This window comes from Pleurodeles waltl, chromosome 4_2, assembly GCF_031143425.1.
Source record: "Pleurodeles waltl isolate 20211129_DDA chromosome 4_2, aPleWal1.hap1.20221129, whole genome shotgun sequence".
Classification (NCBI taxonomy): domain Eukaryota; kingdom Metazoa; phylum Chordata; class Amphibia; order Caudata; family Salamandridae; genus Pleurodeles; species Pleurodeles waltl.
The window spans coordinates 477182583-477192182 of record NC_090443.1 but is presented as its reverse complement, the minus strand read 5'-3'; the positions used below and the strand labels follow the sequence as shown (position 1 = coordinate 477192182).

The window sequence follows — 9600 nt, the reverse complement described above, 5'->3', positions numbered from 1 at the left end:
ATTGTTGCATATATAGATCAACCACGTTAAGTGTGTGCAGTAAATTGTACTAATTGACTACGGAGTGATTACGTAATTCTCCTGTAAACCGTTCAGGAATAATCAAGTTCTGATAAAGACTACATGATTTATGTGGGTAATCTGACATAGCCGTAACATGTAGACCTGGAAATAGATAATGGAGGCCAGTATTACCCTCAGGACTTTTGCTTTTTTGTATTAAAGCAGTACTTTATTTTTTGTATGTGATCAGGATGACCATTAATAAGCAGATTCCTATATGGTTACATCCTAGATAATTTTAACCTTATTTTTCCACTCATCCCTACAATATCAAAGAGCTCACAGAGCTCTGTTAAGCCCACCCTACAGAGCCACTCATAAGGGCAATGGTCAGATGATGAAGCATGCCATTACGTTTCGTGGATGAGTACCCTTGTTACAAGCCAAAAAGGTTTCCCTTAAATAAGCAGGGCACTAGAGCGAAGTAGAATCCACAGGTTCGTTTGAATAGGACCTTACCTTGGTGGATCTATAAATGCATTTGACTGGAAGTTGGTAAGGCTCCATCACACTTTCGCTGTGTTCAGGTGATAGATGTGTTGTACCAGGGTTAAGATCCACTTGCTGGACAGGATACCCTAGCGCAAGAGGAAGTAACATATCTTCCAGCTAACAGGCAAAGTGGGATCAGGTGAGGTGGGCAAGACACTCCCTGGAGGTGACAGCTGCATTGCCAGAGCAATCATAGCTCCTCCCCAAATACCCCTATTGGAGCCTCTATCGAACCCCTTGCTGGTGCTAAGCCTGCTAATGCTTCTGGTAGGAGTAGGATTGCGCAAGCAAGGTGGCCTTTACTGCCCCGGTGGGCTGCTGCTTCCAAAAGGAACTCTTGTATGGAATGGAGTGCTCCCATGGGCAGTGCTGTCTCCGTAGCTTTTGGATTTTCTCCAGCATCTGGTCAGCCTGAGGCCCTAAAAGGTGCTGCCCGTCGAACAGGAGTTTTCGGAGGTGCTTCTGGACCACAGGCTTCGACCTGGAGATACACAGCCAAACATGGTATCTTAAAAACTACATGGCACTGATGCTCCTAGCAGCTGTCTGCAGCACCCAACACACAGGGAAGGATGGTGTTAGAGATGACTTAGCCTTGGAAATCTTGTGGAGGCAGTGGTGAAGGTGTACATGTGCATGGTGGTGGCAGGGGAGGGAGTGGTGATATAAGTTGGCCGTGTGGCAGAGAAAGAGGATCTGTGGCTTAGTCCTTGTGTTTCTTCAGTGCCTGCTCAGGGAAGGGAGGCATGAATGAAGGCCAGTCAGCTTTTTCGAGGAAGAGGTCCTGGGGTAGCAGTTTGGCCATGATCTTGTCTGTGACTGGGTGAATGCGCATGCATTTCTGTCTGCCACCCAGAACCTGTTGGAGCCTCTCCAGGATTGGGGCTTTAACATCCTCGTTTCCAGTCATGGTTAGAGGTCTTGAGATTGGCTTCGTCCACCAGGTCAAGGAAGGTTTAGGCATCGAGGGAGGTTTTGGCATAGACTAAGTCTTGCACACTTTGGTGTAGACTGTTTGGTGTTCTTGGAGAAACTTGAACTCAGTGGCTGATCGGTTGGACACCCTTAGCTGGAAGTTTTCTCAACTCCGAAGAGTTCAGCCAGTGCTGAATGGAGCACATCGGTGGAGGGGGCCACAGGACTGCCTTTTCTCAACATACGTAATCAAGCCGAATAGGTCAATCCTTCAGGAGCTGTCATCTACCTTGGCATGGGACTTCATCAGAGAACCTGGAATAGTCAAATGTGCCTAGGGGCAGGGGTTATACTCATGGCTCTGGGAGTGGCCTTCATACGAGGTCCATCTTTGATGCTGGTTTGAAACCCTACAACTTCTGGTCGTCAAGACTTGCTTGACAACATACCTTGGACTTGGTGCTGGTTGCACAGCCAGGATACCAGGCAGGCAAGTCTCTTCCTCCCAAAGGAAGCCTGAGGGGTCCTGCTGAGGCATCCACTTGTGTGCCCAGTGTCGCATCCTGTGACAATCGAGAGTCTTCTTGGATCGGAAGGAGAGGCACGACAGACAGAAGGAGTCATCATGGGTGGGGATAGGCACCTCATGATAGTCTGCACAGGGATATTTCGAGCGGCAGAGAGAGCAGGTCTGAAAGGGTGTCTGTTCCATTACACATGCAGCATCCTCCAGTGAGAAAAGACTGGAGAAGGTTTGTTAACCCATAAGGTCTTCGACGCCCTGGGGCATCGAAAACGGTCTTAAGTTATGCTTTAGGTATTTGCACATCAGGGGGGGGAAAAAGAAAGAAGTACTGGAGCTCGGCCAAATCAGTGTCTGAGATCAAAGGGTAACCAAACAGGGCTGATGAAAAAAGTGTTCAGGACAAGATGAGCTCGGAGTCCCCTTGGTGTACTTCTGAACCAGATGGCAAAAAACGCAATCTAACATGGAGTCAGTGCCCATATACACCTGGAGGAATCACAGCTCATGTCTCATGAGATTTCTTCGAACCGAAACAACTTGCAAACTTCGAAGCTCAACACTAGATGGCAGGAGTATACAGCCACACATTTTACTAACGTATTTTAGGCCAAACTGTCGAGACACTGATTATGCTTTCATAAAGCACATCCACTTGTTACGTGTGCAAGGAATAACTAGCTGTATATCTAGAAATAATTTTCATTCTCTGATCTTTGGAGTAGATACACATTAAAGCTTGTTAAATGACGATTTGATGAGGCATTGCTTAACAAATTACTTTTTGATTCACATATCTTATACAAATGCAAACATACTGTAGTTATGCAGTACATCTACTAAAGAAAGGTTGCAAAACAGGTGAACGTGGTGGCTGCCATACATTCAATGGACCTAGAAGAGGTCCCCGAGAGCGTGGCTCCAAACACGATCATGGTGATGGTGCTGAAAAGGGCAACTCTGATAACGCAATCTTTGTTGAGGATTTTGGGGAAAAAGCATTACTATAATGGCCGCTGCTGACTACTTCAAATAAAATGACATCATTAAATTAACAAGAAGATTGGCCTAACAATGATCAATCTCAATGCAAAAATGAAGACTGCAAATGTAAAAGGGAAAGCTATGGTGCAATCTGACGACCCCCTTTAGCCAAGGCTGCTATTGACTAGGAGTTCTCAGGTAATCCCACAAAGTCTTCATTTGCAACACGCAGGTCTGACTTTAACAGAGGTTGTGGCAATGGGAGAGGGTGCGGCAATGGGAGGGTTGCACATGATGTGGGGTAAACAATAGAACGCAGGGGATTTGGCGGTCGTTCAGGTTGTGATGGCAGCAGTATTTACAGTGGTGGTGTTGCATACAGCGGATAAGTGTAAGTGCCCCAACAAGAACATATTAACTTTTCTTAGCCAAATGAATGCAACCAGTTTAAGATGCACAAACCTGACGAACAGTGAGGTCTGGAGGACTGTGCATGGGTGGCATGTGAGTACTATAGAGGTGGTGGCGGTGGTAGAGATGGGTTTAACAAGGGTGGCTTTGGATGCAGAGGTGGCGACTGTTCTGGATCTGAAACAAAACTGAGTCTGCCAAATCACAGGGAAAACTGCAGAGAGCTACCTTGTTAAATATGAATGACTAATTCATGATTTGTCTGATACAGTGCAGCTCTGTCCCTAAAGTACAAGTTACTTACCTTCGGTAACGATATATCTGGTAGAGACATATTCTAGTTGCAGATTCTTTACCTTTGAATTCCCCCAGGCGTCAGTCTGGATCCGGAGATTTTTCTTCGAGCCGTACCTCTGTGCGCCGTCAGGTGGCGTCTAAAGAGACTGCGGGCGTTGTTGGGGTTGTGTTCGCCGTGATGACATTGCAGTAGTATATAGGCGCCACCCCGGCACTCTGACGTCAGTTTCTTTTCAAGACTTTCCACGCCAGCAGCGCGGAGCCATAAAGAACACAGAGTGGTGCGCCCAAACTAGGCCCCTTAAAGGGAAGTTCCTGTCCCTAGAAATCAGTTGGAAGTGCGGGTCGGTAAGGAATCTGCAACAAGAATATGTCTCTACCAGAAAAAAATTGTTACCGAAGGTAATTAACTTGTACATCTGACAGAGACTTCTAGTTACAGATTCCTTACCTCTGAATAGATACCCGAGCAATACTATCCCCGGTGGTGGGCTGCGAACCAAGATCACACCAAGAAGTCCTGCAGGACTGAATGGCCAAAGTAGCCGTCCCTGAGGACCCGGACTTCAGGCAGTACTGTTTGGTAAAAGCGTGCAAAGGTGCCCATGTTGCTGCCTGACAGATGTCTAGGACTGGAACGCCCCGTGCTAGCGCTGTGGTAGCAGCAGTAGCTGTGGTGGAGTGGGCATGCAAACCTTCAGGAGGTTGCTTCTTAGCCAGAGCATAGCACATTTTGACACATAAGAGCAACCATCTTGAAATGGTCCTCTTCTGCACCGCCTTCCCCTTCTTTTCACCCGCATATCCCACAAAGAGTTGATTGTCCACCCGGAAGTCTTTGGTAGGATCAAGGTAGAACGCCAACGCTCTTTTTGGGTCCAGGCGGTGGAGTCTCTCCTCTTCATGTGAGGGATGTGGAGGGTGCATATAAAGTAGACAAAGTGATGGAGTGCACGACATGGAAGGGTGTCACTACTTTAGGTAGAAAAGAAGCCCTTGTGCAAAATATCACTTTGTCAGGATGTATTGCCAGGAAAGGTGGTTTAGATGAGAGAGCCTGAAGCTCACTTACTCTGTGGGCAGAGGTAATGGTACCCAAGAAGACAGTTTTGATGGTTAAGAGCCGTAAAGGGCAGTTGTGAAGCAGCTCGAACAGGACACACATAAGGTAAGTTAATACTAGGTTCAGATCTCATTGGGGCATGATGAATGGGATAGGGGGAAAAAGATGAGTGAGGGCTTTAAGAAACCTCCCAACAATGGGAGATTTGAATAAAGAAGGTTCATCTGGTAAACTCAAGAAAGCAGAGAGATATCCCCTAAGGGTGCCAAGGGTGGAGCCCTATTGGGCAAGGGAAAGAATAAAGAGAATAACCTAAGAGAGAGGAGCAGATAGAGGATCAACAGATCTGTTGATGCACCATGCCACAAATTTTTTCCCCAACAATAAGAGTATATGGTTTTGTTTGAGGGACGCCTGGCTGGCAAGATAACGTTACAGACTTCGGGTGGCAGGTCAAAAGATGTCAACTGTTGCCGCTCAATCTCCACGCAAGGAGGCAGAGGGTTGACAGGTTTGGGTTGATGACCCTCCCCTTTTGCTGCGACAGAAGATCCTCCCGAAGAGGCAGACTGATTGGCGGAGCTATGGCCATGCTCAAGAGCTCGGGATACCAGACTCTTCGTGCCCAGTCCGGAGCCACCAGGATTACTTGGGTCTGGTCTTTGCCTGATCTTCAGAACTCTGGGCAGAAGTGGTATGGGCGCAAAGGTGTAAAGGAGGCCTGAACTCCAATTGTGACGAAAAGGGACGCTGAGCGAGTGCCGCCTTGGAAACTCCAACACGCAAAACAGCTGACTGCGCATTTTCTACAAAGACGAACAAGTCTAACCAAGGTTCTCCCCACGGAAGGGACAGAACTCGCGCCACCTCTGGATGGAGACGCCATTCGTGATCGACCACGCATGGTCGGCTGAGTTTGTCTGCCCTGGTGTTCAGGGAGCCCGCCAGGTGATGAACCACCAGGGAAATGCCCTGATGTTCCAGCCAAGTCCAGAGGGGAAGAGCTTCTTGACAAAGGGTCCACAACCTAACTCCGCCTTGTTTGTTGCAGTACCACATGGCGGTGATGTGGTCTGTGAACACCTGCACTGCTTTCCCTTTGAGAGAGGGAAGAAATGCTTTTAATGCAAGTCGAATCGCTCGGAGCTCCAGAAGATTGATATGGAGCCCGGTTTTGTCCGGATACCAGAGGCCTCTGATCTCCACCTCTCCCATGTGGCCACCCAACCCCAAGAGTGACGCCTCTGTCACTACTGTAAGATCTGGTTGGGGAAAGGAGAGGGATCTGCCTTTGACCCAATCCTGATTCGTTAACCACCACTGAAGGTCTCTCACAGTTCTTTCCGAGATCTGGACCTTGTCGGAGAGATTCACCTGATGCTGCGCCCACTGGAACTTCTGGGCCCACTGCAGAGCCCGTATATGCCATCTGCCTTTTGAACTAGCAGGATGAAGGAAGCCATGAGGCTCAGCGGCCTCAGAGTCATTCACTCCAAAATCCAGGATAGAGGCTGAAACATCAGTATCATAGCCCAAATATCTTGGACTCACTTTTCGGGGGGATACGCCCAAAACTGCACTGTTTTCAGAACATCTCCAATGAAAGGGGGCGTCTGAGAAGGAGTCAGTTGTGACTTCGCCACGTTGAAAGTGAACCCCAGCGAATGCAAAAGATTTGTGGTAGTCTGGAGGTGGGAGACGACTGTCTGGGGCGAGTTCGCCTTTAACAGCCAATCGTTGAGGTAGGGGAAGACTGGAACCCCTAACCTGCGCAGATGAGCTGCCACCACTACCATCACTTTTGTGAACACCAGAGGGGCACTGGTAAGGCCAAAAGGGAGCACGGTGAACTGAAAGTGCTCGTAACCTACCACAAATCGTAGGTAACGTCTGTGGGCTGGCAAGACGGGGATGTGGAAGTATGCGTCTTGCAAGTCCAACGCTTCCATCCAGTCTCCTGGGTCTAGGGCAGATAGGACTTGAGCCAATGTAAACATTTTGAACTTCTCCTTCTTGAGGGACTGAAGATCTAATATAGGGCGAAGACCCTTGCCCTTTTTCGGCATCAGAAAGTAAGTGGAATAATAACCACGACCGACTTCTGGCATGGGGATCCTCTCTATAGCTCCTTTGGCCAAAAGGGCTTGGACTTCCTCGCGGAGAAGTGCCATATCATCCTCCGATATGCGATTTTATGAAGGTGGCATGGCTGGAAGAGATGTCTCAAAAGGGAGGGAGACCCCCTTTGGACAATCTGGAGAACCCACCTGTCCGAGGTAATGGATTGCCATTGGGGCAGGTGATGGCGAATCCTGCCACCAACTGGTTCCTGGTGTACCCACGGACTAGGAAGGTTTCGAGGCTGAGCATGGGACAGGGCGGACTAGGAGACCTGCTGGCTCCCTGTTCCCGGGGGCGTGGAATACCACATCCACAGCCGCACAGGGGCTGTACAGCATATGTGCGAGTCGATGGCCAGGGGGGGAAAGAACGCGGTTGGGTGCCCCTTCTTTAGCCACGAAAGGGGCGAAAGGCAGACTGCTGGGGTCTATGAGCAGGCAAGAGGCCAAGATGCCGGGCCGTAGCTCGGAACCCTTGAAGCCCTTGAGTGCTGAGTCTGCCTTGTCTTCAAAGAGACGTGTGCCATCAAAGGGCATGTTTATCAGAGATAGCTGGACATCCTCTGAGAAACCAGATTTCACAGCCAAGCGTGGCGTCTCAATGCCGATCTGCCCTGAGTCGGTCGTATCCACTCCACAACGAATCATGAACTTAGTTGCGTCCCTCCCATCTGTCACGGCTTGGGAAAGGACGGTCCGGGCCTCCTGCAGAACTCTAGGTAGCACCTGCACGACCGTTTGCCAGAGAGTATGGGAATAGCTGCCCAAAAGGCATGTGATGTTCATGGACCCCAGCGCTAGACTGTTGGAAGAAAACATCTTCTTCCTCAAGTTGTTCAGACTTTTTAAATTCCCTTTCCGGGGGTGTAGCAGGGAATGCGCCCGATGAAGATGAAGCCTGAATGACAAGGCTCTCAGGCATGGGGTGTTTGGTGAGGAATTTTGAGTCTGTTGGCGCAGTCCGATGGCGGCGGGCAATCGTCCTATTCACAGGATCCCCTGTTCTGGGTCTGGACCAAGTACCCAAAAGGACATCCGTCAGTGCCTCATTAAAGGGAAGAAGGGGTTCTGATGTGGAAGACCCCGGCTGAAGCACATCGGTTAGGATATTAGGCCTAGCCTCCACAGAAGGTAGCTCAAGGTCCAAGACCTCAGCCGCCCTTCTCACCACCAGGGAGTATGTGACGCCCTCCTCCGTAGCCATGGTAGGGGGAGAGAGCATACCAGTGTCATGGGAGGTGTCTAGACCACTGGCATCACCCAAATCCTGCACCCAGTCCATTTGGGAGTTAAGCTGGTATTCTAAAGGGTCCAGCGCCCCCTCTAACTCTCCCCGTATCCATACCCGTAAGCATAAGGGCCTGAATCAACCGTGGGCCCAGGAGAGCCCAAAGAGAACGGAATCAGCGTTGAGCGACATTGTTCCGGCTCGTCGCGTATGAGAATAGGATCGACATCGACTGTGGGCCCAACCAACGTCGGGAGTGTCGACGTCTGACCAGACACCAGGGAAGGTTGCTGTGGTACTACTGGCATCGGGACGGATCTGAGATTGGATCCGGAGAAGCCCTCCGGAGCCGTGGCTGAAGCAGACGACTTTGAACCCGAGGGGCATCCCACCAACTCATCTGTGCCCGAGGGCACCGGAGGTGGGTCGGACTGCCCAAAAATGAGGTGCATTGCCACATTAAACTCTTTGAGCTGGGATGGGATGGCTCCGGCTCCCGGGAAGCACGGGCGGACCCAGATGAAGGCTCAGAGGATGGAGGCCTAGATCATCGATGCTCTTCCCCCGCTGCATCATCCGAGCGACAGGGTGAAGTCGAAGAACGATTGTTCTTCAACTTCTTTTTCTTATGACCCAAATGTCCAGATGGTTTCGAGGACGAAGAGTGGTGGTGAATCTGCCGGTCCAGAAACCGTCCTCTCGAACGAGACCGTGAGCGCCGCGGAGTCGAGCCACCATTAGCTTTAGGGACAGCTCCCTCAAAGCTTTCAGGTTCATGGACTGACACTCGGAGCACGACTTTGGGTCGTGATCGTGCTCCAGGCACCAAAGACACACGAGATGCGGATCAATCACCGACATCATTCGGTGACACGAGTCGCAGGGCTTGAAACCGGTCTTGCAGGACAACCCTTGATGCATCCATGACCTCGTCAAAAATAGTAGTCAAAAGGTGACTGAGGTAGCTCTCTCCGGATCTGTGCGTAGGCTGGCATGAAATAAAAAAAATAAAAAATAAAGAACTGACATCAGCGCGCTGGGGTGGCGCCTATATACAACTGCAACGTCATCACGGCGACCACAACACCCGCTGATATGACCAGCGCCACCTGACGGCGCGCAGAGGTACTGTTCAAAGAAAAACCTCCGGATCCGGACTGACGCCTGGGGGAATTCAAAGGTAAGGAATCTGCAACTAGAAGTCTCTATCAGATTATTCCATGCGATTCCAGAATTTTATTTGACTTTATTGGTACAGAGAACATCAGGGAAGAGACAGGTTGGTACATTATGATGAGGGAGAGTTTGAAAGCGACTGTAATTCAATCAGCTAGTTTGATCTTGCTCAGCTTCCAAATGTTAGGACAGGAGACCAGCAGGGCCACATACACCTTCCAATCTGGACAGGAGTCTTTGTAAACAGATCCTTGTTGTGTGGCCAGGCAGTGGAACTCTGGAGGCAGGGTTAAGTGCATGGTAGCAAAGCTAATTAATGACTAGGCTA

At 49.8% G+C, this 9600-nt stretch overlaps 1 pseudogene; it reads left to right on the top strand.

Moving 5' to 3' along the window:
* The first annotated feature begins 2799 nt into the window (after window positions 1–2799).
* Window positions 2800–3453, top strand: LOC138293898 (RNA-binding protein FUS pseudogene; annotated as a pseudogene).
* The last annotated feature ends 6147 nt before the right edge of the window (window positions 3454–9600 follow it).